Consider the following 26,514-nt stretch of genomic DNA (forward strand, 5'->3'; position numbering starts at 1 on the left):
GAAAGACATGTTCTGAAATGCAAGTGGTGTTATTTGGAGAGCACTTCCTTTACGTGTCAGATGTGTAGGCAAGCAGTAATGGGTCGCCATAGCTGCAAATATTAGACGGTAATATGAAGTGTTGTCAGCTGAAGTCTGATGATCCAGACGACCGTAAGGATGAAGTACGCAAAAGTACCGCTAGGCCGCGCCTCTTTAGCTCAGTGGCAGAGCACTGGTCTAGTAAACCAGGAGTCGTGAGTTCGATCCTCACAGGAGGCAGACGAATTTTGGATATCAGTTGCGCGTCGTGGCCTTATAGCAAACAGTATCTGGGATGACTAACAATTAGCGAGAGGCGTTTTATTAAGAATTACTCTCAGATGTGATTAAGGCGAATGGCGCAGATAAAGCATTTGCCAAAGCGGTACAGCATAAGGTGGGATGGGACAGTCTGAAATATATTTTATAGATGTATTTCTCACATATCTCAGAGCCTTCCGCGGTTGTCGTCGTCGTCGTCGTCGTCGTCGTCGCCACTTCTGCAGAAGTAGCAAATGGACATCGTAGCAAATGCGGAGAGGGACGCCCAGCCTTACATTTCCGAATGCACAAAGTGTGTGGTTTAGTTTCCCAGTCTATATTTGGTAGGTCTCGTAGCAGGTTGAATGTATCAAATGGGTGGGAAAGAGCAAGGGGCAGCGTCTGTGTAGAACGAAAACACAACTCCTCAGTGGTGTGAGCGTTTTGAGATGAGTCGTATATAAGTTCCACTTGTTTGTCAGTGACCGTGTGGCCTAATGGATAAGGCGTCGGACTTCGTATCCGAAGATTGCGTGTTTGATTCCTCTCTCGGTCGTGTTTTTCCAGATCTGAAAAAGAAACATACCGTTTTAGTGTAGCACTTGAGCAGTACGAAACCGTGTGAATGTTGCTGTTGACCATTTTCTGCTTGGAGATGCTCTTCAGCTTAAAACACGCACAACAAGACCGGTGTTAACTAGCGAATTGGTTTGCATATTGCCGTCGCCGCGTGTTTTTGACTGGCACTTGCACATCTAAAATAACGTCGGAAAGTAACTCGTTCGGCTTATGAGTCACATCAAGTATGTGTGTTAATTTTGACGAAACTAGCTCTGCAGGTTGTCATGCAATTCTGTTACCTCTCAGAAATGATTATGAAATAAAAGTGAACTACGTGACGAGTGTGACGTTAGGAAAACATTAGGCAACATGGGGAGGTTCTGTATGGGACCAATCAACCCAAACGAGTACTGTGTGACGTGCTAACCGGCATATACTCACCGAGGCAGCGCGGCTAGCTCAGTCGGGCAGTCGGTAGAACGTAAGGCTCTTAATCCCAGGGTCGTGGGTTCGAGCCGCACGTGGGGAAGAACGGAATTTTGTTCCTCTGCAGATGTAACTTACCGTTTTTCTGATTAACGTGATGTAATGGAAATAGCAACTTTAAACTTTGCCTACGTCTCCGTCAGTCGCAAGGAAACTGTATTTGAAGGTGAAGGTGATTTTGTAGACATGTTGAAAGACATGTTCTGAAATGCAAGTGGTGTTATTTGGAGAGCACTTCCTTTACGTGTCAGATGTGTAGGCAAGCAGTAATGGGTCGCCATAGCTGCAAATATTAGACGGTAATATGAAGTGTTGTCAGCTGAAGTCTGATGATCCAGACGACCGTAAGGATGAAGTACGCAAAAGTACCGCTGGGCCGCGCCTCTTTAGCTCAGTGGCAGAGCACTGGTCTAGTAAACCAGGGGTCGTGAGTTCGATCCTCACAGGAGGCAGACGAATTTTGGATATCAGTTGCGCGTCGTGGCCTTATAGCAAACAGTATCTGGGATGACTAACAATTAGCGAGAGGCGTTTTATTAAGAATTACTCTCAGATGTGATTAAGGCGAATGGCGCAGATAAAGCATTTGCCAAAGCGGTACAGCATAAGGTGGGATGGGACAGTCTGAAATATATTTTATAGATGTATTTCTCACATATCTCAGAGCCTTCTGCGGTTGTCGTCGTCGTCGTCGTCGTCGTCGTCGTCGTCGTCGTCGTCGTCGTCGTCGCCGCCACTTCTGCAGAAGTAGCAAATGGACATCGTAGCAAATGCGGAGAGGGACGCCCAGCCTTACATTTCCGAATGCACAAAGTGTGTGGTTTAGTTTCCCAGTCTATATTTGGTAGGTCTCGTAGCAGGTTGAATGTATCAAATGGGTGGGAAAGAGGAAGGGGCAGCGTCTGTGTAGAACGAAAACACAACTCCTCAGTGGTGTGAGCGTTTTGAGATGAGTCGTATATAAGTTCCACTTGTTTGCCAGTGACCGTGTGGCCTAATGGATAAGGCGTCGGACTTCGTATCCGAAGATTGCGTGTTTGATTCCTCTCTCGGTCGTGTTTTTCCAGATCTGAAAAAGAAACATACCGTTTTAGTGTAGCACTTGAGCAGTACGAAACCGTGTGAATGTTGCTGTTGACCATTTTCTGCTTGGAGATGCTCTTCAGCTTAAAACACGCACAACAAGACCGGTGTTAACTAGCGAATTGGTTTGCATATTGCCGTCGCCGCGTGTTTTTGACTGGCACTTGCACATCTAAAATAACGTCGGAAAGTAACTCGTTCGGCTTATGAGTCACATCAAGTATGTGTGTCAATTTTGACGAAACTAGCTCTGCAGGTTGTCATGCAATTCTGTTACCTCTCAGAAATGATTATGAAATAAAAGTGAACTACGTGACGAGTGTGACGTTAGGAAAACATTAGGCAACATGGGGAGGTTCTGTATGGGACCAATCAACCCAAACGAGTACTATGTGACGTGCTAACCGGCATATACTCACTGAGGCAGCGCGGCTAGCTCAGTCGGTAGAACATAAGGCTCTTAATCCCAGGGTCGTGGGTTCGAGCCCCACGTGGGGAGGAACGGAATTTTGTTCCTCTGCAGATGTAACTTACCGTTTTTCTGATTAACGTGATGTAATGGAAATAGCAACTTTAAACTTTGCCTACGTCTCCGTCAGTCGCTACGAAACTGTATTTGAAGGTGAAGGTGATTTTGTAGACATGTGTGAAAGACATGTTCTGAAATGCAAGTGGTGTTATTTGGAGAGCACTTCGTTTACGTGTCAGATGTGTAGGCAAGCAGTAATGGGTCGCCATAGCTGCAAATATTAGACGGTAATATGAAGTGTTGTCAGCTGAAGTCTGATGATCCAGACGACCGTAAGGATGAAGTACGCAAAAGTACCGCTAGGCCGCGCCTCTTTAGCTCAGTGGCAGAGCACTGGTCTAGTAAACCAGGAGTCGTGAGTTCGATCCTCACAGGAGGCAGACGAATTTTGGATATCAGTTGCGCGTCGTGGCCTTATAGCAAACAGTATCTGGGATGACTAACAATTAGCGAGAGGCGTTTTATTAAGAATTACTCTCAGATGTGATTAAGGCGAATGGCGCAGATAAAGCATTTGCCAAAGCGGTACAGCATAAGGTGGGATGGGACAGTCTGAAATATATTTTATAGATGTATTTCTCACATATCTCAGAGCCTTCCGCGGTTGTCGTCGTCGTCGTCGTCGTCGCCACTTCTGCAGAAGTAGCAAATGGACATCGTAGCAAATGCGGAGAGGGACGCCCAGCCTTACATTTCCGAATGCACAAAGTGTGTGGTTTAGTTTCCCAGTCTATATTTGGTAGGTCTCGTAGCAGGTTGAATGTATCAAATGGGTGGGAAAGAGCAAGGGGCAGCGTCTGTGTAGAACGAAAACACAACTCCTCAGTGGTGTGAGCGTTTTGAGATGAGTCGTATATAAGTTCCACTTGTTTGTCAGTGACCGTGTGGCCTAATGGATAAGGCGTCGGACTTCGTATCCGAAGATTGCGTGTTTGATTCCTCTCTCGGTCGTGTTTTTCCAGATCTGAAAAAGAAACATACCGTTTTAGTGTAGCACTTGAGCAGTACGAAACCGTGTGAATGTTGCTGTTGACCATTTTCTGCTTGGAGATGCTCTTCAGCTTAAAACACGCACAACAAGACCGGTGTTAACTAGCGAATTGGTTTGCATATTGCCGTCGCCGCGTGTTTTTGACTGGCACTTGCACATCTAAAATAACGTCGGAAAGTAACTCGTTCGGCTTATGAGTCACATCAAGTATGTGTGTTAATTTTGACGAAACTAGCTCTGCAGGTTGTCATGCAATTCTGTTACCTCTCAGAAATGATTATGAAATAAAAGTGAACTACGTGACGAGTGTGACGTTAGGAAAACATTAGGCAACATGGGGAGGTTCTGTATGGGACCAATCAACCCAAACGAGTACTGTGTGACGTGCTAACCGGCATATACTCACCGAGGCAGCGCGGCTAGCTCAGTCGGTAGAACATAAGGCTCTTAATCCCAGGGTCGTGGGTTCGAGCCCCACGTGGGGAGGAACGGAATTTTGTTCCTCTGCAGATGTAACTTACCGTTTTTCTGATTAACGTGATGTAATGGAAATAGCAACTTTAAACTTTGCCTACGTCTCCGTCAGTCGCTACGAAACTGTATTTGAAGGTGAAGGTGATTTTGTAGACATGTGTGAAAGACATGTTCTGAAATGCAAGTGGTGTTATTTGGAGAGCACTTCCTTTACGTGTCAGATGTGTAGGCAAGCAGTAATGGGTCGCCATAGCTGCAAATATTAGACGGTAATATGAAGTGTTGTCAGCTGAAGTCTGATGATCCAGACGACCGTAAGGATGAAGTACGCAAAAGTACCGCTAGGCCGCGCCTCTTTAGCTCAGTGGCAGAGCACTGGTCTAGTAAACCAGGAGTCGTGAGTTCGATCCTCACAGGAGGCAGACGAATTTTGGATATCAGTTGCGCGTCGTGGCCTTATAGCAAACAGTATCTGGGATGACTAACAATTAGCGAGAGGCGTTTTATTAAGAATTACTCTCAGATGTGATTAAGGCGAATGGCGCAGATAAAGCATTTGCCAAAGCGGTACAGCATAAGGTGGGATGGGACAGTCTGAAATATATTTTATAGATGTATTTCTCACATATCTCAGAGCCTTCCGCGGTTGTCGTCGTCGTCGTCGTCGTCGTCGTCGCCACTTCTGCAGAAGTAGCAAATGGACATCGTAGCAAATGCGGAGAGGGACGCCCAGCCTTACATTTCCGAATGCACAAAGTGTGTGGTTTAGTTTCCCAGTCTATATTTGGTAGGTCTCGTAGCAGGTTGAATGTATCAAATGGGTGGGAAAGAGCAAGGGGCAGCGTCTGTGTAGAACGAAAACACAACTCCTCAGTGGTGTGAGCGTTTTGAGATGAGTCGTATATAAGTTCCACTTGTTTGTCAGTGACCGTGTGGCCTAATGGATAAGGCGTCGGACTTCGTATCCGAAGATTGCGTGTTTGATTCCTCTCTCGGTCGTGTTTTTCCAGATCTGAAAAAGAAACATACCGTTTTAGTGTAGCACTTGAGCAGTACGAAACCGTGTGAATGTTGCTGTTGACCATTTTCTGCTTGGAGATGCTCTTCAGCTTAAAACACGCACAACAAGACCGGTGTTAACTAGCGATTTGGTTTGCATATTGCCGTCGCCGCGTGTTTTTGACTGGCACTTGCACATCTAAAATAACGTCGGAAAGTAACTCGTTCGGCTTATGAGTCACATCAAGTATGTGTGTTAATTTTGACGAAACTAGCTCTGCAGGTTGTCATGCAATTCTGTTACCTCTCAGAAATGATTATGAAATAAAAGTGAACTACGTGACGAGTGTGACGTTAGGAAAACATTAGGCAACATGGGGAGGTTCTGTATGGGACCAATCAACCCAAACGAGTACTGTGTGACGTGCTAACCGGCATATACTCACCGAGGCAGCGCGGCTAGCTCAGTCGGGCAGTCGGTAGAACGTAAGGCTCTTAATCCCAGGGTCGTGGGTTCGAGCCCCACGTGGGGAAGAACGGAATTTTGTTCCTCTGCAGATGTAACTTACCGTTTTTCTGATTAACGTGATGTAATGGAAATAGCAACTTTAAACTTTGCCTACGTCTCCGTCAGTCGCAAGGAAACTGTATTTGAAGGTGAAGGTGATTTTGTAGACATGTTGAAAGACATGTTCTGAAATGCAAGTGGTGTTATTTGGAGAGCACTTCCTTTACGTGTCAGATGTGTAGGCAAGCAGTAATGGGTCGCCATAGCTGCAAATATTAGACGGTAATATGAAGTGTTGTCAGCTGAAGTCTGATGATCCAGACGACCGTAAGGATGAAGTACGCAAAAGTACCGCTGGACCGCGCCTCTTTAGCTCAGTGGCAGAGCACTGGTCTAGTAAACCAGGGGTCGTGAGTTCGATCCTCACAGGAGGCAGACGAATTTTGGATATCAGTTGCGCGTCGTGGCCTTATAGCAAACAGTATCTGGGATGACTAACAATTAGCGAGAGGCGTTTTATTAAGAATTACTCTCAGATGTGATTAAGGCGAATGGCGCAGATAAAGCATTTGCCAAAGCGGTACAGCATAAGGTGGGATGGGACAGTCTGAAATATATTTTATAGATGTATTTCTCACATATCTCAGAGCCTTCCGCGGTTGTCGTCGTCGTCGTCGTCGTCGTCGTCGTCGTCGTCGCCGCCACTTCTGCAGAAGTAGCAAATGGACATCGTAGCAAATGCGGAGAGGGACGCCCAGCCTTACATTTCCGAATGCACAAAGTGTGTGGTTTAGTTTCCCAGTCTATATTTGGTAGGTCTCGTAGCAGGTTGAATGTATCAAATGGGTGGGAAAGAGCAAGGGGCAGCGTCTGTGTAGAACGAAAACACAACTCCTCAGTGGTGTGAGCGTTTTGAGATGAGTCGTATATAAGTTCCACTTGTTTGCCAGTGACCGTGTGGCCTAATGGATAAGGCGTCGGACTTCGTATCCGAAGATTGCGTGTTTGATTCCTCTCTCGGTCGTGTTTTTCCAGATCTGAAAAAGAAACATACCGTTTTAGTGTAGCACTTGAGCAGTACGAAACCGTGTGAATGTTGCTGTTGACCATTTTCTGCTTGGAGATGCTCTTCAGCTTAAAACACGCACAACAAGACCGGTGTTAACTAGCGAATTGGTTTGCATATTGCCGTCGCCGCGTGTTTTTGACTGGCACTTGCACATCTAAAATAACGTCGGAAAGTAACTCGTTCGGCTTATGAGTCACATCAAGTATGTGTGTCAATTTTGACGAAACTAGCTCTGCAGGTTGTCATGCAATTCTGTTACCTCTCAGAAATGATTATGAAATAAAAGTGAACTACGTGACGAGTGTGACGTTAGGAAAACATTAGGCAACATGGGGAGGTTCTGTATGGGACCAATCAACCCAAACGAGTACTATGTGACGTGCTAACCGGCATATACTCACTGAGGCAGCGCGGCTAGCTCAGTCGGTAGAACATAAGGCTCTTAATCCCAGGGTCGTGGGTTCGAGCCCCACGTGGGGAGGAACGGAATTTTGTTCCTCTGCAGATGTAACTTACCGTTTTTCTGATTAACGTGATGTAATGGAAATAGCAACTTTAAACTTTGCCTACGTCTCCGTCAGTCGCAAGGAAACTGTATTTGAAGGTGAAGGTGATTTTGTAGACATGTGTGAAAGACATGTTCTGAAATGCAAGTGGTGTTATTTGGAGAGCACTTCCTTTACGTGTCAGATGTGTAGCCAAGCAGTAATGGGTCGCCATAGCTGCAAATATTAGACGGTAATATGAAGTGTTGTCAGCTGAAGTCTGATGATCCAGACGACCGTAAGGATGAAGTACGCAAAAGTACCGCTAGGCCGCGCCTGTTTAGCTCAGTGGCAGAGCACTGGTCTAGTAAACCAGGGGTCGTGAGTTCGATCCTCACAGGAGGCAGACGAATTTTGGATATCAGTTGCGCGTCGTGGCCTTATAGCAAACAGTATCTGGGATGACTAACAATTAGCGAGAGGCGTTTTATTAAGAATTACTCTCAGATGTGATTAAAGCGAATGGCGCAGATAAAGCATTTGCCAAAGCGGTACAGCATAAGGTGGGATGGGACAGTCTGAAATATATTTTATAGATGTATTTCTCACATATCTCAGAGCCTTCCGCGGTTGTCGTCGTCGTCGTCGTCGTCGTCGCCACTTCTGCAGAAGTAGCAAATGGGCATCGTAGCAAATGCGGCGAGGGACGCCCAGCCTTACATTTCCGAATGCACAAAGTGTGTGGTTTAGTTTCCCAGTCTATATTTGGTAGGTCTCGTAGCAGGTTGAATGTATCAAATGGGTGGGAAAGAGCAAGGGGCAGCGTCTGTGTAGAACGAAAACACAACTCCTCAGTGGTGTGAGCGTTTTGAGATGAGTCGTATATAAGTTCCACTTGTTTGTCAGTGACCGTGTGGCCTAATGGATAAGGCGTCGGACTTCGTATCCGAAGATTGCGTGTTTGATTCCTCTCTCGGTCGTGTTTTTCCAGATCTGAAAAAGAAACATACCGTTTTAGTGTAGCACTTGAGCAGTACGAAACCGTGTGAATGTTGCTGTTGACCATTTTCTGCTTGGAGATGCTCTTCAGCTTAAAACACGCACAACAAGACCGGTGTTAACTAGCGAATTGGTTTGCATATTGCCGTCGCCGAGTGTTTTTGACTGGCACTTGCACATCTAAAATAACGTCGGAAAGTAACTCGTTCGGCTTATGAGTCACATCAAGTATGTGTGTCAATTTTGACGAAACTAGCTCTGCAGGTTGTCATGCAATTCTGTTACCTCTCAGAAATGATTATGAAATAAAAGTGAACTACGTGACGAGTGTGACGTTAGGAAAACATTAGGCAACATGGGGAGGTTCTGTATGGGACCAATCAACCCAAACGAGTACTGTGTGACGTGCTAACCGGCATATACTCACCGAGGCGGCGCGGCTAGCTCAGTCGGTAGAACATAAGGCTCTTAATCCCAGGGTCGTGGGTTCGAGCCCCACGTGGGGAGGAACGGAATTTTGTTCCTCTGCAGATGTAACTTACCGTTTTTCTGATTAACGTGATGTAATGGAAATAGCAACTTTAAACTTTGCCTACGTCTCCGTCAGTCGCTACGAAACTGTATTTGAAGGTCAAGGTGATTTTGTAGACATGTGTGAAAGACATGTTCTGAAATGCAAGTGGTGTTATTTGGAGAGCACTTCCTTTACGTGTCAGATGTGTAGCCAAGCAGTAATGGGTCGCCATAGCTGCAAATATTAGACGGTAATATGAAGTGTTGTCAGCTGAAGTCTGATGATCCAGACGCCCGTAAGGATGAAGTACGCAAAAGTACCGCTAGGCCGCGCCTTTTTAGCTCAGTGGCAGAGCACTGGTCTAGTAAACCAGGGGTCGTGAGTTCGATCCTCACAGGAGGCAGACGAATTTTGGATATCAGTTGCGCGTCGTGGCCTTATAGCAAACAGTATCTGGGATGACTAACAATTAGCGAGAGGCGTTTTATTAAGAATTACTCTCAGATGTGATTAAGGCGAATGGCGCAGATAAAGCATTTGCCAAAGCGGTACAGCATAAGGTGGGATGGGACAGTCTGAAATATATTTTATAGATGTATTTCTCACATATCTCAGAGCCTTCCGCGGTTGTCGTCGTCGTCGTCGTCGTCGTCGTCGTCGCCGCCGTCGCCACTTCTGCAGAAGTAGCAAATGGACATCGTAGCAAATGCGGAGAGGGACGCCCTGCCTTACATTTCCGAATGCACAAAGTGTGTGGTTTAGTTTCCCAGTCTATATTTGGTAGGTCTCGTAGCAGGTTGAATGTATCAAATGGGTGGGAAAGAGCAAGGGGCAGCGTCTGTGTAGAACGAAAACACAACTCCTCAGTGGTGTGAGCGTTTTGAGATGAGTCGTATATAAGTTCCACTTGTTTGTCAGTGACCGTGTGGCCTAATGGATAAGGCGTCGGACTTCGTATCCGAAAATTGCGTGTTTGATTCCTCTCTCGGTCGTGTTTTTCCAGATCTGAAAAAGAAACATACCGTTTTAGTGTAGCACTTGAGCAGTACGAAACCGTGTGAATGTTGCTGTTGACCATTTTCTGCTTGGAGATGCTCTTCAGCTTAAAACACGCACAACAAGACCGGTGTTAACTAGCGAATTGGTTTGCATATTGCCGTCGCCGCGTGTTTTTGACTGGCACTTGCACATCTAAAATAACGTCGGAAAGTAACTCGTTCGGCTTATGAGTCACATCAAGTATGTGTGTTAATTTTGACGAAACTAGCTCTGCAGGTTGTCATGCAATTCTGTTACCTCTCAGAAATGATTATGAAATAAAAGTGAACTACGTGACGAGTGTGACGTTAGGAAAACATTAGGCAACATGGGGAGGTTCTGTATGGGACCAATCAACCCAAACGAGTACTGTGTGACGTGCTAACCGGCATATACTCACCGAGGCAGCGCGGCTAGCTCAGTCGGGCAGTCGGTAGAACATAAGGCTCTTAATCCCAGGGTCGTGGGTTCGAGCCCCACGTGGGGAGGAACGGAATTTTGTTCCTCTGCAGATGTAACTTACCGTTTTTCTGATTAACGTGATGTAATGGAAATAGCAACTTTAAACTTTGCCTACGTCTCCGTCAGTCGCTACGAAACTGTATTTGAAGGTGAAGGTGATTTTGTAGACATGTGTGAAAGACATGTTCTGAAATGCAAGTGGTGTTATTTGGAGAGCACTTCGTTTACGTGTCAGATGTGTAGGCAAGCAGTAATGGGTCGCCATAGCTGCAAATATTAGACGGTAATATGAAGTGTTGTCAGCTGAAGTCTGATGATCCAGACGACCGTAAGGATGAAGTACGCAAAAGTACCGCTAGGCCGCGCCTCTTTAGCTCAGTGGCAGAGCACTGGTCTAGTAAACCAGGAGTCGTGAGTTCGATCCTCACAGGAGGCAGACGAATTTTGGATATCAGTTGCGCGTCGTGGCCTTATAGCAAACAGTATCTGGGATGACTAACAATTAGCGAGAGGCGTTTTATTAAGAATTACTCTCAGATGTGATTAAGGCGAATGGCGCAGATAAAGCATTTGCCAAAGCGGTACAGCATAAGGTGGGATGGGACAGTCTGAAATATATTTTATAGATGTATTTCTCACATATCTCAGAGCCTTCCGCGGTTGTCGTCGTCGTCGTCGTCGTCGTCGTCGCCACTTCTGCAGAAGTAGCAAATGGACATCGTAGCAAATGCGGAGAGGGACGCCCAGCCTTACATTTCCGAATGCACAAAGTGTGTGGTTTAGTTTCCCAGTCTATATTTGGTAGGTCTCGTAGCAGGTTGAATGTATCAAATGGGTGGGAAAGAGCAAGGGGCAGCGTCTGTGTAGAACGAAAACACAACTCCTCAGTGGTGTGAGCGTTTTGAGATGAGTCGTATATAAGTTCCACTTGTTTGTCAGTGACCGTGTGGCCTAATGGATAAGGCGTCGGACTTCGTATCCGAAGATTGCGTGTTTGATTCCTCTCTCGGTCGTGTTTTTCCAGATCTGAAAAAGAAACATACCGTTTTAGTGTAGCACTTGAGCAGTACGAAACCGTGTGAATGTTGCTGTTGACCATTTTCTGCTTGGAGATGCTCTTCAGCTTAAAACACGCACAACAAGACCGGTGTTAACTAGCGAATTGGTTTGCATATTGCCGTCGCCGCGTGTTTTTGACTGGCACTTGCACATCTAAAATAACGTCGGAAAGTAACTCGTTCGGCTTATGAGTCACATCAAGTATGTGTGTTAATTTTGACGAAACTAGCTCTGCAGGTTGTCATGCAATTCTGTTACCTCTCAGAAATGATTATGAAATAAAAGTGAACTAGGTGACGAGTGTGACGTTAGGAAAACATTAGGCAACATGGGGAGGTTCTGTATGGGACCAATCAACCCAAACGAGTACTGTGTGACGTGCTAACCGGCATATACTCACCGAGGCAGCGCGGCTAGCTCAGTCGGTAGAACATAAGGCTCTTAATCCCAGGGTCGTGGGTTCGAGCCCCACGTGGGGAGGAACGGAATTTTGTTCCTCTGCAGATGTAACTTACCGTTTTTCTGATTAACGTGATGTAATGGAAATAGCAACTTTAAACTTTGCCTACGTCTCCGTCAGTCGCTACGAAACTGTATTTGAAGGTGAAGGTGATTTTGTAGACATGTGTGAAAGACATGTTCTGAAATGCAAGTGGTGTTATTTGGAGAGCACTTCCTTTACGTGTCAGATGTGTAGGCAAGCAGTAATGGGTCGCCATAGCTGCAAATATTAGACGGTAATATGAAGTGTTGTCAGCTGAAGTCTGATGATCCAGACGACCGTAAGGATGAAGTACGCAAAAGTACCGCTAGGCCGCGCCTCTTTAGCTCAGTGGCAGAGCACTGGTCTAGTAAACCAGGAGTCGTGAGTTCGATCCTCACAGGAGGCAGACGAATTTTGGATATCAGTTGCGCGTCGTGGCCTTATAGCAAACAGTATCTGGGATGACTAACAATTAGCGAGAGGCGTTTTATTAAGAATTACTCTCAGATGTGATTAAGGCGAATGGCGCAGATAAAGCATTTGCCAAAGCGGTACAGCATAAGGTGGGATGGGACAGTCTGAAATATATTTTATAGATGTATTTCTCACATATCTCAGAGCCTTCCGCGGTTGTCGTCGTCGTCGTCGTCGTCGTCGTCGTCGTCGTCGTCGTCGTCGCCACTTCTGCAGAAGTAGCAAATGGACATCGTAGCAAATGCGGAGAGGGACGCCCAGCCTTACATTTCCGAATGCACAAAGTGTGTGGTTTAGTTTCCCAGTCTATATTTGGTAGGTCTCGTAGCAGGTTGAATGTATCAAATGGGTGGGAAAGAGCAAGGGGCAGCGTCTGTGTAGAACGAAAACACAACTCCTCAGTGGTGTGAGCGTTTTGAGATGAGTCGTATATAAGTTCCACTTGTTTGTCAGTGACCGTGTGTCCTAATGGATAAGGCGTCGGACTTCGTATCCGAAGATTGCGTGTTTGATTCCTCTCTCGGTCGTGTTTTTCCAGATCTGAAAAAGAAACATACCGTTTTAGTGTAGCACTTGAGCAGTACGAAACCGTGTGAATGTTGCTGTTGACCATTTTCTGCTTGGAGATGCTCTTCAGCTTAAAACACGCACAACAAGACCGGTGTTAACTAGCGAATTGGTTTGCATATTGCCGTCGCCGCGTGTTTTTGACTGGCACTTGCACATCTAAAATAACGTCGGAAAGTAACTCGTTCGGCTTATGAGTCACATCAAGTATGTGTGTTAATTTTGACGAAACTAGCTCTGCAGGTTGTCATGCAATTCTGTTACCTCTCAGAAATGATTATGAAATAAAAGTGAACTACGTGACGAGTGTGACGTTAGGAAAACATTAGGCAACATGGGGAGGTTCTGTATGGGACCAATCAACCCAAACGAGTACTGTGTGACGTGCTAACCGGCATATACTCACCGAGGCAGCGCGGCTAGCTCAGTCGGGCAGTCGGTAGAACGTAAGGCTCTTAATCCCAGGGTCGTGGGTTCGAGCCCCACGTGGGGAAGAACGGAATTTTGTTCCTCTGCAGATGTAACTTACCGTTTTTCTGATTAACGTGATGTAATGGAAATAGCAACTTTAAACTTTGCCTACGTCTCCGTCAGTCGCAAGGAAACTGTATTTGAAGGTGAAGGTGATTTTGTAGACATGTTGAAAGACATGTTCTGAAATGCAAGTGGTGTTATTTGGAGAGCACTTCCTTTACGTGTCAGATGTGTAGGCAAGCAGTAATGGGTCGCCATAGCTGCAAATATTAGACGGTAATATGAAGTGTTGTCAGCTGAAGTCTGATGATCCAGACGACCGTAAGGATGAAGTACGCAAAAATACCGCTGGGCCGCGCCTCTTTAGCTCAGTGGCAGAGCACTGGTCTAGTAAACCAGGGGTCGTGAGTTCGATCCTCACTGGAGGCAGACGAATTTTGGATATCAGTTGCGCGTCGTGGCCTTATAGCAAACAGTATCTGGGATGACTAACAATTAGCGAGAGGCGTTTTATTAAGAATTACTCTCAGATGTGATTAAGGCGAATGGCGCAGATAAAGCATTTGCCAAAGCGGTACAGCATAAGGTGGGATGGGACAGTCTGAAATATATTTTATAGATGTATTTCTCACATATCTCAGAGCCTTCCGCGGTTGTCGTCGTCGTCGTCGTCGTCGTCGTCGCCGCCACTTCTGCAGAAGTAGCAAATGGACATCGTAGCAAATGCGGAGAGGGACGCCCAGCCTTACATTTCCGAATGCACAAAGTGTGTGGTTTAGTTTCCCAGTCTATATTTGGTAGGTCTCGTAGCAGGTTGAATGTATCAAATGGGTGGGAAAGAGCAAGGGGCAGCGTCTGTGTAGAACGAAAACACAACTCCTCAGTGGTGTGAGCGTTTTGAGATGAGTCGTATATAAGTTCCACTTGTTTGTCAGTGACCGTGTGGCCTAATGGATAAGGCGTCGGACTTCGTATCCGAAGATTGCGTGTTTGATTCCTCTCTCGGTCGTGTTTTTCCAGATCTGAAAAAGAAACATACCGTTTTAGTGTAGCACTTGAGCAGTACGAAACCGTGTGAATGTTGCTGTTGACCATTTTCTGCTTGGAGATGCTCTTCAGCTTAAAACACGCACAACAAGACCGGTGTTAACTAGCGAATTGGTTTGCATATTGCCGTCGCCGCGTGTTTTTGACTGGCACTTGCACATCTAAAATAACGTCGGAAAGTAACTCGTTCGGCTTATGAGTCACATCAAGTATGTGTGTTAATTTTGACGAAACTAGCTCTGCAGGTTGTCATGCAATTCTGTTACCTCTCAGAAATGATTATGAAATAAAAGTGAACTACGTGACGAGTGTGACGTTAGGAAAACATTAGGCAACATGGGGAGGTTCTGTATGGGACCAATCAACCCAAACGAGTACTATGTGACGTGCTAACCGGCATATACTCACTGAGGCAGCGCGGCTAGCTCAGTCGGGCAGTCGGTAGAACATAAGGCTCTTAATCCCAGGGTCGTGGGTTCGAGCCCCACGTGGGGAGGAACGGAATTTTGTTCCTCTGCAGATGTAACTTACCGTTTTTCTGATTAACGTGATGTAATGGAAATAGCAACTTTAAACTTTGCCTACGTCTCCGTCAGTCGCAAGGAAACTGTATTTGAAGGTGAAGGTGATTTTGTAGACATGTGTGAAAGACATGTTCTGAAATGCAAGTGGTGTTATTTGGAGAGCACTTCCTTTACGTGTCAGATGTGTAGCCAAGCAGTAATGGGGCGCCATAGCTGCAAATATTAGACGGTAATATGAAGTGTTGTCAGCTGAAGTCTGATGATCCAGACGACCGTAAGGATGAAGTACGCAAAAGTACCGCTAGGCCGCGCCTGTTTAGCTCAGTGGCAGAGCACTGGTCTAGTAAACCAGGGGTCGTGAGTTCGATCCTCACAGGAGGCAGACGAATTTTGGATATCAGTTGCGCGTCGTGGCCTTATAGCAAACAGTATCTGGGATGACTAACAATTAGCGAGAGGCGTTTTATTAAGAATTACTCTCAGATGTGATTAAAGCGAATGGCGCAGATAAAGCATTTGCCAAAGCGGTACAGCATAAGGTGGGATGGGACAGTCTGAAATATATTTTATAGATGTATTTCTCACATATCTCAGAGCCTTCCGCGGTTGTCGTCGTCGTCGTCGTCGTCGTCGCCACTTCTGCAGAAGTAGCAAATGGACATCGTAGCAAATGCGGCGAGGGACGCCCAGCCTTACATTTCCGAATGCACAAAGTGTGTGGTTTAGTTTCCCAGTCTATATTTGGTAGGTCTCGTAGCAGGTTGAATGTATCAAATGGGTGGGAAAGAGCAAGGGGCAGCGTCTGTGTAGAACGAAAACACAACTCCTCAGTGGTGTGAGCGTTTTGAGATGAGTCGTATATAAGTTCCACTTGTTTGTCAGTGACCGTGTGGCCTAATGGATAAGGCGTCGGACTTCGTATCCGAAGATTGCGTGTTTGATTCCTCTCTCGGTCGTGTTTTTCCAGATCTGAAAAAGAAACATACCGTTTTAGTGTAGCACTTGAGCAGTACGAAACCGTGTGAATGTTGCTGTTGACCATTTTCTGCTTGGAGATGCTCTTCAGCTTAAAACACGCACAACAAGACCGGTGTTAACTAGCGAATTGGTTTGCATATTGCCGTCGCCGAGTGTTTTTGACTGGCACTTGCACATCTAAAATAACGTCGGAAAGTAACTCGTTCGGCTTATGAGTCACATCAAGTATGTGTGTCAATTTTGACGAAACTAGCTCTGCAGGTTGTCATGCAATTCTGTTACCTCTCAGAAATGATTATGAAATAAAAGTGAACTACGTGACGAGTGTGACGTTAGGAAAACATTAGGCAACATGGGGAGGTTCTGTATGGGACCAATCAACCCAAACGAGTACTGTGTGACGTGCTAACCGGCATATACTCACCGAGGCGGCGCGGCTAGCTCAGTCGGTAGAACATAAGGCTCTTAATCCCAGGGTCGTGGGTTCGAGCCCCACGTGGGGAGGAACGGAATTTTGTTCCTCTGCAGATGTAACTTACCGTTTTTCTGATTAACGTGATGTAATGGAAATAGCAACTTTAAACTTTGCCTACGTCTCCGTCAGTCGCTACGAAACTGTATTTGAAGGTGAAGGTGATTTTGTAGACATGTGTGAAAGACATGTTCTGAAATGCAAGTGGTGTTATTTGGAGAGCACTTCCTTTACGTGTCAGATGTGTAGCCAAGCAGTAATGGGTCGCCATAGCTGCAAATATTAGACGGTAATATGAAGTGTTGTCAGCTGAAGTCTGATGATCCAGACGCCCGTAAGGATGAAGTACGCAAAAGTACGGCTAGGCCGCGCCTCTTTAGCTCAGTGGCAGAGCACTGGTCTAGTAAACCAGGGGTCGTGAGTTCGATCCTCACAGGAGGCAGACGAATTTTGGATATCAGTTGCGCGTCGTGGCCTTATAGCAAACAGTATCTGGGATGACTAACAATTAGCGAGAGGCGTTTTATTAAGAATTACTCTCAGATGTGATTAAGGCGAATGGCGCAGATAAAGCATTTGCCAAAGCGGTACAGCATAAGGTGGGATGGGACAGTCTGAAATATATTTTATAGATGTATTTCTCACATATCTCAGAGCCTTCCGCGGTTGTCGTCGTCGTCGTCGTCGTCGTCGTCGTCGTCGTCGCCGCCGTCGCCACTTCTGCAGAAGTAGCAAATGGACATCGTAGCAAATGCGGAGAGGGACGCCCTGCCTTACATTTCCGAATGCACAAAGTGTGTGGTTTAGTTTCCCAGTCTATATTTGGTAGGTCTCGTAGCAGGTTGAATGTATCAAATGGGTGGGAAAGAGCAAGGGGCAGCGTCTGTGTAGAACGAAAACACAACTCCTCAGTGGTGTGAGCGTTTTGAGATGAGTCGTATATAAGTTCCACTTGTTTGTCAGTGACCGTGTGGCCTAATGGATAAGGCGTCGGACTTCGTATCCGAAGATTGCGTGTTTGATTCCTCTCTCGGTCGTGTTTTTCCAGATCTGAAAAAGAAACATACCGTTTTAGTGTAGCACTTGAGCAGTACGAAACCGTGTGAATGTTGCTGTTGACCATTTTCTGCTTGGAGATGCTCTTCAGCTTAAAACACGCACAACAAGACCGGTGTTAACTAGCGAATTGGTTTGCATATTGCCGTCGCCGCGTGTTTTTGACTGGCACTTGCACATCTAAAATAACGTCGGAAAGTAACTCGTTCGGCTTATGAGTCACATCAAGTATGTGTGTCAATTTTGACGAAACTAGCTCTGCAGGTTGTCATGCAATTCTGTTACCTCTCAGAAATGATTATGAAATAAAAGTGAACTACGTGACGAGTGTGACGTTAGGAAAAATTTTAGGCAACATGGGGAGGTTCTGTATGGGACCAATCAACCCAAACGAGTACTGTGTGACGTGCTAACCGGCATATACTCACCGAGGCAGCGCGGCTAGCTCAGTCGGTAGAACATAAGGCTCTTAATCCCAGGGTCGTGGGTTCGAGCCCCACGTGGGGAGGAACAGAATTTCGTTCCTCTGCAGATGTAACTTACCGTTTTTCTGATTAACGTGATGTAATGGAAATAGCAACTTTAAACTTTGCCTACGTCTCCGTCAGTCGCTACGAAACTGTATTTGAAGGTGAAGGTGATTTTGTAGACATGTGTGAAAGACATGTTCTGAAATGCAAGTGGTGTTATTTGGAGAGCACTTCGTTTACGTGTCAGATGTGTAGCCAAGCAGTAATGGGTCGCCATAGCTGCAAATATTAGACGGTAATATGAAGTGTTGTCAGCTGAAGTCTGATGATCCAGACGACCGTAAGGATGAAGTACGCAAAAGTACCGCTAGGCCGCGCCTCTTTAGCTCAGTGGCAGAGCACTGGTCTAGTAAACCAGGGGTCGTGAGTTCGATCCTCACAGGAAGCAGATGAATTTTGGATATCAGTTGCGCGTCGTGGCCTTATAGCAAACAGTATCTGGGATGACTAACAATTAGCGAGAGGCGTTTTATTAAGAATTACTCTCAGATGTGATTAAGGCGAATGGCGCAGATAAAGCATTTGCCAAAGCGATACAGCATAAGGTGGGATGGGACAGTCTGAAATATATTTTATAGATGTATTTCTCACATATCTCAGAGCCTTCCGCGGTTGTCGTCGTCGTCGTCGTCGTCGTCGTCGTCGTCGTCGCCGCCGCCGCCGCCACTTCTGCAGAAGTAGCAAATGGACATCGTAGCAAATGCGGCGAGGGACGCCCTGCCTTACATTTCCGAATGCACAAAGTGTGTGGTTTAGTTTCCCAGTCTATATTTTGTAGGTCTCGTAGCAGGTTGAATGTATCAAATGGGTGGGAAAGAGCAAGGGGCAACGTCAGTGTAGAACGAAAACACAACTCCTCAGTGGTGTGAGCGTTTTGAGATGAGTCGTATATAAGTTCCACTTGTTTGTCAGTGACTGTGTGGCCTAATGGATAAGGCGTCGGTCTTCGTATCCGAAGATTGCGTGTTTGATTCCTCTCTCGGTCGTGTTTTTCCAGATCTGAAAAAGAAACATACCGTTTTAGTGTAGCACTTGAGCAGTACGAAACCGTGTGAATGTTGCTGTTGACCATTTTCTGCTTGGAGATGCTCTTCAGCTTAAAACACGCACAACAAGACCGGTGTTAACTAGCGAATTGGTTTGCATATTGCCGTCGCCGCGTGTTTTTGACTGGCACTTGCACATCTAAAATAACGTCGGAAAGTAACTCGTTCGGCTTATGAGTCACATCAAGTATGTGTGTTAATTTTGACGAAACTAGCTCTGCAGGTTGTCATGCAATTCTGTTACCTCTCAGAAATGATTATGAAATAAAAGTGAACTACGTGATGAGTGTGACGTTAGGAAAACATTAGGCAACATGGGGAGGTTCTGTATGGGACCAATCAACCCAAACGAGTACTGTGTGACGTGCTAACCGGCATATACTCACCGAGGCAGCGCGGCTAGCTCAGTCAGTAGAACATAAGGCTCTTAATCCCAGGGTCGTGGGTTCGAGCCCCACGTGGGGAGGAACGGAATTTTGTTCCTCTGCAGATGTAACTTACCGTTTTTCTGATTAACGTGATGTAATGGAAATAGCAACTTTAAACTTTGCCTACGTCTCCGTCAGTCGCTACGAAACTGTATTTGAAGGTGAAGGTGATTTTGTAGACATGTGTGAAAGACATGTTCTGAAATGCAAGTGGTGTTATTTGGAGAGCACTTCGTTTACGTGTCAGATGTGTAGGCAAGCAGTAATGGGTCGCCATAGCTGCAAATATTAGACGGTAATATAAAGTGTTATCAGCTGAAGTCTGATGATCCAGACGACCGTAAGGATGAAGTACGCAAAAGTACTGCTAGGCCGCGCCTCTTTAGCTCAGTGGCAGAGCACTGGTCTAGTAAACCAGGGGTCGTGAGTTCGATCCTCACAGGAGGCAGACGAATTTTGGATATCAGTTGCGCGTCGTGGCCTTATAGCAAACAGTATCTGGGATGACTAACAATTAGCGAGAGGCGTTTTATTAAGAATTACTCTCAGATGTGATTAAGGCGAATGGCGCAGATAAAGCATTTGCCAAAGCGGTACAGCATAAGGTGGGACGGGACAGTCTGAAATATATTTTATAGATGTATTTCTCACATATCTCAGAGCCTTCCGCGGTTGTCGTCGTCGTCGTCGTCGTCGTCGTCGTCGTCGTCGTCGTCGCCGCCGCCACTTCTGCAGAAGTAGCAAATGGACATCGTAGCAAATGCGGAGAGGGACGCCCTGCCTTACATTTCCGAATGCACAAAGTGTGTGGTTTAGTTTCCCAGTCTATATTTGGTAGGTCTCGTAGCAGGTTGAATGTATCAAATGGGTGGGAAAGAGCAAGGGGCAGCGTCTGTGTAGGACGAAAACACAACTCCTCAGTGGTTTGAGCGTTTTGAGATGAGTCGTATATAAGTTCCACTTGTTTGCCAGTGACCGTGTGGCCTAATGGATAAGGCGTCGGACTTCGTATCCGAAGATTGCGTGTTTGATTCCTCTCTCGGTCGTGTTTTTCCAGATCTGAAAAAGAAACATACCGTTTTAGTGTAGCACTTGAGCAGTACGAAACCGTGTGAATGTTGCTGTTGACCATTTTCTGCTTGGAGATGCTCTTCAGCTTAAAACACGCACAACAAGACCGGTGTTAACTAGCGAATTGGTTTGCATATTGCCGTCGCCGCGTGTTTTTGACTGGCACTTGCACATCTAAAATAACGTCGGAAAGTAACTCGTTCGGCTTATGAGTCACATCAAGTATGTGTGTTAATTTTGACGAAACTAGCTCTGCAGGTTGTCATGCAATTCTGTTACCTCTCAGAAATGATTATGAAATAAAAGTGAACTACGTGACGAGTGTGACGTTAGGAAAACATTAGGCAACATGGGGAGGTTCTGTATGGGACCAATCAACCCAAACGAGTACTGTGTGACGTGCTAACCGGCATATACTCACCGAGGCAGCGCGGCTAGCTCAGTCAGTAGAACATAAGGCTCTTAATCCCAGGGTCGTGGGTTCGAGCCCCACGTGGGGAGGAACGGAATTTCGTTCCTCTGCAGATGTAACTTACCGTTTTTCTGATTAACGTGATGTAATGGAAATAGCAACTTTAAACTTTGCCTACGTCTCCGTCAGTCGCAAGGAAACTGTATTTGAAGGTGAAGGTGATTTTGTAGACATGTGTGAAAGACATGTTCTGAAATGCAAGTGGTGTTATTTGGAGAGCACTTCGTTTACGTGTCAGATGTGTAGCCAAGCAGTAATGGGTCGCCATAGCTGCAAATATTAGACGGTAATATGAAGTGTTGTCAGCTGAAGTCTGATGATCCAGACGACCGTAAGGATGAAGTACGCAAAAGTGCTGCTAGGCCGCGCCTGTTTAGCTCAGTGGCAGAGCACTGGTCTAGTAAACCAGGGGTCGTGAGTTCGATCCTCACTGGAGGCAGACGAATTTTGGATATCAGTTGCGCGTCGTGGCCTTATAGCAAACAGTATCTGGGATGACTAACAATTAGCGAGAGGCGTTTTATTAAGAATTACTCTCAGATGTGATTAAGGCGAATGGCGCAGATAAAGCATTTGCCAAAGCGGTACAGCATAAGGTGGGATGGGACAGTCTGAAATATATTTTATAGATGTATTTCTCACATATCTCAGAGCCTTCCGCGGTTGTTGTCGTCGTCGTCGTCGCCACTTCTGCAGAAGTAGCAAATGGACATCGTAGCAAATGCGGCGAGGGACGCCCAGCCTTACATTTCCGAATGCACAAAGTGTGTGGTTTAGTTTCCCAGTCTATATTTGGTAGGTCTCGTAGCAGGTTGAATGTATCAAATGGGTGGGAAAGAGCAAGGGGCAGCGTCTGTGTAGAACGAAAACACAACTCCTCAGTGGTGTGAGCGTTTTGAGATGAGTCGTATATAAGTTCCACTTGTTTGCCAGTGACCGTGTGGCCTAATGGATAAGGCGTCGGACTTCGTATCCGAAGATTGCGTGTTTGATTCCTCTCTCGGTGGTGTTTTTCCAGATCTGAAAAAGAAACATACCGTTTTAGTGTAGCACTTGAGCAGTACGAAACCGTGTGAATGTTGCTGTTGACCATTTTCTGCTTGGAGATGCTCTTCAGCTTAAAACACGCACAACAAGACCGGTGTTAACTAGCGAATTGGTTTGCATATTGCCGTCGCCGCGTGTTTTTGACTGGCACTTGCACATCTAAAATAACGTCGGAAAGTAACTCGTTCGGCTTATGAGTCACATCAAGTATGTGTGTTAATTTTGACGAAACTAGCTCTGCAGGTTGTCATGCAATTCTGTTACCTCTCAGAAATGATTATGAAATAAAAGTGAACTACGTGACGAGTGTGACGTTAGGAAAACATTAGGCAACATGGGGAGGTTCTGTATGGGACCAATCAACCCAAACGAGTACTGTGTGACGTGCTAACCGGCATATACTCACCGAGGCAGCGCGGCTAGCTCAGTCGGTAGAACATAAGGCTCTTAATCCCAGGGTCGTGGGTTCGAGCCCCACGTGGGGAGGAACGGAATTTCGTTCCTCTGCAGATGTAACTTACCGTTTTTCTGATTAACGTGATGTAATGGAAATAGCAACTTTAAACTTTGCCTACGTCTCCGTCAGTCGCTACGAAACTGTATTTGAAGGTGAAGGTGATTTTGTAGACATGTGTGAAAGACATGTTCTGAAATGCAAGTGGTGTTATTTGGAGAGCACTTCGTTTACGTGTCAGATGTGTAGCCAAGCAGTAATGGGTCGCCATAGCTGCAAATATTAGACGGTAATATGAAGTGTTGTCAGCTGAAGTCTGATGATCCAGACAACCGTAAGGATGAAGTACGCAAAAGTACCGCTAGGCCGCGCCTCTTTAGCTCAGTGGCAGAGCACTGGTCTAGTAAACCAGGGGTCGTGAGTTCGATCCTCACAGGAGGCAGACGAATTTTGGATATCAGTTGCGCGTCGTGGCCTTATAGCAAACAGTATCTGGGATGACTAACAATTAGCGAGAGGCGTTTTATTAAGAATTACTCTCAGATGTGATTAAGGCGAATGGCGCAGATAAAGCATTTGCCAAAGCGGTACAGCATAAGGTGGGATGGGACAGTCTGAAATATATTTTATAGATGTATTTCTCACATATCTCAGAGCCTTCCGCGGTTGTCGTCGTCGTCGTCGTCGTCGTCGTCGCCGCCGTCGCCACTTCTGCAGAAGTAGCAAATGGACATCGTAGCAAATGCGGAGAGGGACGCCCTGCCTTACATTTCCGAATGCACAAAGTGTGTGGTTTAGTTTCCCAGTCTATATTTGGTAGGTCTCGTAGCAGGTTGAATGTATCAAATGGGTGGGAAAGAGCAAGGGGCAGCGTCTGTGTAGAACGAAAACACAACTCCTCAGTGGTGTGAGCGTTTTGAGATGAGTCGTATATAAGTTCCACTTGTTTGTCAGTGACCGTGTGGCCTAATGGATAAGGCGTCGGACTTCGTATCCGAAGATTGCGTGTTTGATTCCTCTCTCGGTCGTGTTTTTCCAGATCTGAAAAAGAAACATACCGTTTTAGTGTAGCACTTGAGCAGTACGAAACCGTGTGAATGTTGCTGTTGACCATTTTCTGCTTGGAGATGCTCTTCAGCTTAAAACACGCACAACAAGACCGGTGTTAACTAGCGAATTGGTTTGCATATTGCCGTCGCCGCGTGTTTTTGACTGGCACTTGCACATCTAAAATAACGTCGGAAAGTAACTCGTTCGGCTTATGAGTCACATCAAGTATGTGTGTCAATTTTGACGAAACTAGCTCTGCAGGTTGTCATGCAATTCTGTTACCTCTCAGAAATGATTATGAAATAAAAGTGAACTACGTGACGAGTGTGACGTTAGGAAAAATTTTAGGCAACATGGGGAGGTTCTGTATGGGACCAATCAACCCAAACGAGTACTGTGTGACGTGCTAACCGGCATATACTCACCGTGGCAGCGCGGGTAGCTCAGTCGGGCAGTCGGTAGAACATAAGGCTCTTAATCCCAGGGTCGTGGGTTCGAGCCCCACGTGGGGAGGAACGGAATTTTGTTCCTCTGCAGATGTAACTTACCGTTTTTCTGATTAACGTGATGTAATGGAAATAGCAACTTTAAACTTTGCCTACGTCTCCGTCAGTCGCAAGGAAACTGTATTTGAAGGTGAAGGTGATTTTGTAGACATGTGTGAAAGACATGTTCTGAAATGCAAGTGGTGTTATTTGAAAAGCACTTCCTTTACGTGTCAGATGTGTAGCCAAGCAGTAATGGGTCGCCATAGCTGCAAATATTAGACGGCAATATGAAGTGTTGTCAGCTGAAGTCTGATGATCCAGACGACCGTAAGGATGAAGTACGCAAAAGTACGGCTAGGCCGCGCCTCTTTAGCTCAGTGGCAGAGCACTGGTCTAGTAAACCAGGGGTCGTGAGTTCGATTCTCACAGGAGGCAGACGAATTTTGGATATCAGTTGCGCGTCGTGGCCTTATAGCAAACAGTATCTGGGATGACTAACAATTAGCGAGAGGCGTTTTATTAAGAATTACTCTCAGATGTGATTAAGGCGAATGGCGCAGATAAAGCATTTGCCAAAGCGATACAGCATAAGGTGGGATGGGACAGTCTGAAATATATTTTATAGATGTGTTTCTCACATATCTCAGAGCCTTCCGCGGTTGTCGTCGTCGTCGTCGTCGTCGTCGTCGTCGTCGTCGTCGCCGCCGCCGCCGCCACTTCTGCAGAAGTAGCAAATGGACATCGTAGCAAATGCGGCGAGGGACGCCCTGCCTTACATTTCCGAATGCACAAAGTGTGTGGTTTAGTTTCCCAGTCTATATTTTGTAGGTCTCGTAGCAGGTTGAATGTATCAAATGGGTGGGAAAGAGCAAGGGGCAACGTCAGTGTAGAACGAAAACACAACTCCTCAGTGGTGTGAGCGTTTTGAGATGAGTCGTATATAAGTTCCACTTGTTTGTCAGTGACTGCGTGGCGTAATGGATAAGGCGTCGGTCTTCGTATCCGAAGATTGCGTGTTTGATTCCTCTCTCGGTCGTGTTTTTCCAGATCTGAAAAAGAAACATACCGTTTTAGTGTAGCACTTGAGCAGTACGAAACCGTGTGAATGTTGCTGTTGACCATTTTCTGCTTGGAGATGCTCTTCAGCTTAAAACACGCACAACAAGACCGGTGTTAACTAGCGAATTGGTTTGCATATTGCCGTCGCCGCGGGTTTTTGACTGGCACTTGCACATCTAAAATAACGTCGGAAAGTAACTCGTTCGGCTTATGAGTCACATCAAGTATGTGTGTTAATTTTGACGAAACTAGCTCTGCAGGTTGTCATGCAATTCTGTTACCTCTCAGAAATGATTATGAAATAAAAGTGAACTACGTGACGAGTGTGACGTTAGGAAAACATTAGGCAACATGGGGAGGTTCTGTATGGGACCAATCAACCCAAACGAGTACTGTGTGACGTGCTAACCGGCATATACTCACCGAGGCAGCGCGGCTAGCTCAGTCGGTAGAACATAAGGCTCTTAATCCCAGGGTCGTGGGTTCGAGCCCCACGTGGGGAGGAACGGAATTTCGTTCCTCTGCAGATGTAACTTACCGTTTTTCTGATTAACGTGATGTAATGGAAATAGCAACTTTAAACTTTGCCTACGTCTCCGTCAGTCGCAAGGAAACTGTATTTGAAGGTGAAGGTGATTTTGTAGACATGTGTGAAAGACATGTTCTGAAATGCAAGTGGTGTTATTTGGAGAGCACTTCGTTTACGTGTCAGATGTGTAGCCAAGCAGTAATGGGTCGCCATAGCTGCAAATATTAGACGGTAATATGAAGTGTTGTCAGCTGAAGTCTGATGATCCAGACGACCGTAAGGATGAAGTACGCAAAAGTACCGCTAGGCCGCGCCTCTTTAGCTCAGTGGCAGAGCACTGGTCTAGTAAACCAGGGGTCGTGAGTTCGATCCTCACAGGAAGCAGATGAATTTTGGATATCAGTTGCGCGTCGTGGCCTTATAGCAAACAGTATCTGGGATGACTAACAATTAGCGAGAGGCGTTTTATTAAGAATTACTCTCAGATGTGATTAAGGCGAATGGCGCAGATAAAGCATTTGCCAAAGCGATACAGCATAAGGTGGGATGGGACAGTCTGAAATATATTTTATAGATGTATTTCTCACATATCTCAGAGCCTTCCGCGGTTGTCGTCGTCGTCGTCGTCGTCGTCGTCGTCGTCGCCGCCACTTCTGCAGAAGTAGCAAATGGACATCGTAGCAAATGCGGCGAGGGACGCCCTGCCTTACATTTCCGAATGCACA

The 26,514-nt window shown here is 46.0% G+C and overlaps 18 non-coding genes across 18 annotated transcripts; all 18 read left to right on the forward strand.

Moving 5' to 3' along the window:
- The first annotated feature begins 189 nt into the window (after nt 1-189).
- Nucleotides 190-261, forward strand: Trnat-agu (transfer RNA threonine (anticodon AGU)). Its single transcript has one exon. It is a non-coding gene; the product is annotated as a tRNA-Thr (tRNA).
- Nucleotides 262-1,709: 1,448 nt separating this feature from the next.
- Nucleotides 1,710-1,781, forward strand: Trnat-agu (transfer RNA threonine (anticodon AGU)). The gene has a single exon. It is a non-coding gene; the product is annotated as a tRNA-Thr (tRNA).
- Nucleotides 1,782-3,249: 1,468 nt separating this feature from the next.
- Nucleotides 3,250-3,321, forward strand: Trnat-agu (transfer RNA threonine (anticodon AGU)). The gene has a single exon. It is a non-coding gene; the product is annotated as a tRNA-Thr (tRNA).
- Nucleotides 3,322-4,756: 1,435 nt separating this feature from the next.
- On the forward strand, nt 4,757-4,828 carry Trnat-agu (transfer RNA threonine (anticodon AGU)). The gene has a single exon. It is a non-coding gene; the product is annotated as a tRNA-Thr (tRNA).
- Nucleotides 4,829-6,276: 1,448 nt separating this feature from the next.
- On the forward strand, nt 6,277-6,348 carry Trnat-agu (transfer RNA threonine (anticodon AGU)). The gene has a single exon. It is a non-coding gene; the product is annotated as a tRNA-Thr (tRNA).
- A 1,453-nt stretch (nt 6,349-7,801) lies between these two features.
- Nucleotides 7,802-7,873, forward strand: Trnat-agu (transfer RNA threonine (anticodon AGU)). The gene has a single exon. It is a non-coding gene; the product is annotated as a tRNA-Thr (tRNA).
- Nucleotides 7,874-9,311: 1,438 nt separating this feature from the next.
- Nucleotides 9,312-9,383, forward strand: Trnat-agu (transfer RNA threonine (anticodon AGU)). Its single transcript has one exon. It is a non-coding gene; the product is annotated as a tRNA-Thr (tRNA).
- Nucleotides 9,384-10,844: 1,461 nt separating this feature from the next.
- On the forward strand, nt 10,845-10,916 carry Trnat-agu (transfer RNA threonine (anticodon AGU)). The gene has a single exon. It is a non-coding gene; the product is annotated as a tRNA-Thr (tRNA).
- Nucleotides 10,917-12,357: 1,441 nt separating this feature from the next.
- Nucleotides 12,358-12,429, forward strand: Trnat-agu (transfer RNA threonine (anticodon AGU)). The gene has a single exon. It is a non-coding gene; the product is annotated as a tRNA-Thr (tRNA).
- A 1,466-nt stretch (nt 12,430-13,895) lies between these two features.
- Trnat-agu (transfer RNA threonine (anticodon AGU)) lies at nt 13,896-13,967 on the forward strand. Its single transcript has one exon. It is a non-coding gene; the product is annotated as a tRNA-Thr (tRNA).
- A 1,452-nt stretch (nt 13,968-15,419) lies between these two features.
- Trnat-agu (transfer RNA threonine (anticodon AGU)) lies at nt 15,420-15,491 on the forward strand. Its single transcript has one exon. It is a non-coding gene; the product is annotated as a tRNA-Thr (tRNA).
- Nucleotides 15,492-16,929: 1,438 nt separating this feature from the next.
- Nucleotides 16,930-17,001, forward strand: Trnat-agu (transfer RNA threonine (anticodon AGU)). The gene has a single exon. It is a non-coding gene; the product is annotated as a tRNA-Thr (tRNA).
- A 1,460-nt stretch (nt 17,002-18,461) lies between these two features.
- Trnat-agu (transfer RNA threonine (anticodon AGU)) lies at nt 18,462-18,533 on the forward strand. Its single transcript has one exon. It is a non-coding gene; the product is annotated as a tRNA-Thr (tRNA).
- A 1,462-nt stretch (nt 18,534-19,995) lies between these two features.
- Trnat-agu (transfer RNA threonine (anticodon AGU)) lies at nt 19,996-20,067 on the forward strand. Its single transcript has one exon. It is a non-coding gene; the product is annotated as a tRNA-Thr (tRNA).
- Nucleotides 20,068-21,529: 1,462 nt separating this feature from the next.
- Trnat-agu (transfer RNA threonine (anticodon AGU)) lies at nt 21,530-21,601 on the forward strand. The gene has a single exon. It is a non-coding gene; the product is annotated as a tRNA-Thr (tRNA).
- Nucleotides 21,602-23,033: 1,432 nt separating this feature from the next.
- Nucleotides 23,034-23,105, forward strand: Trnat-agu (transfer RNA threonine (anticodon AGU)). Its single transcript has one exon. It is a non-coding gene; the product is annotated as a tRNA-Thr (tRNA).
- Nucleotides 23,106-24,564: 1,459 nt separating this feature from the next.
- Trnat-agu (transfer RNA threonine (anticodon AGU)) lies at nt 24,565-24,636 on the forward strand. Its single transcript has one exon. It is a non-coding gene; the product is annotated as a tRNA-Thr (tRNA).
- A 1,465-nt stretch (nt 24,637-26,101) lies between these two features.
- Trnat-agu (transfer RNA threonine (anticodon AGU)) lies at nt 26,102-26,173 on the forward strand. Its single transcript has one exon. It is a non-coding gene; the product is annotated as a tRNA-Thr (tRNA).
- Nucleotides 26,174-26,514: the final 341 nt, after the last annotated feature.

The sequence above is a fragment of the Schistocerca gregaria genome, chromosome 4, assembly GCF_023897955.1.
Source record: "Schistocerca gregaria isolate iqSchGreg1 chromosome 4, iqSchGreg1.2, whole genome shotgun sequence".
Taxonomy (NCBI): domain Eukaryota; kingdom Metazoa; phylum Arthropoda; class Insecta; order Orthoptera; family Acrididae; genus Schistocerca; species Schistocerca gregaria.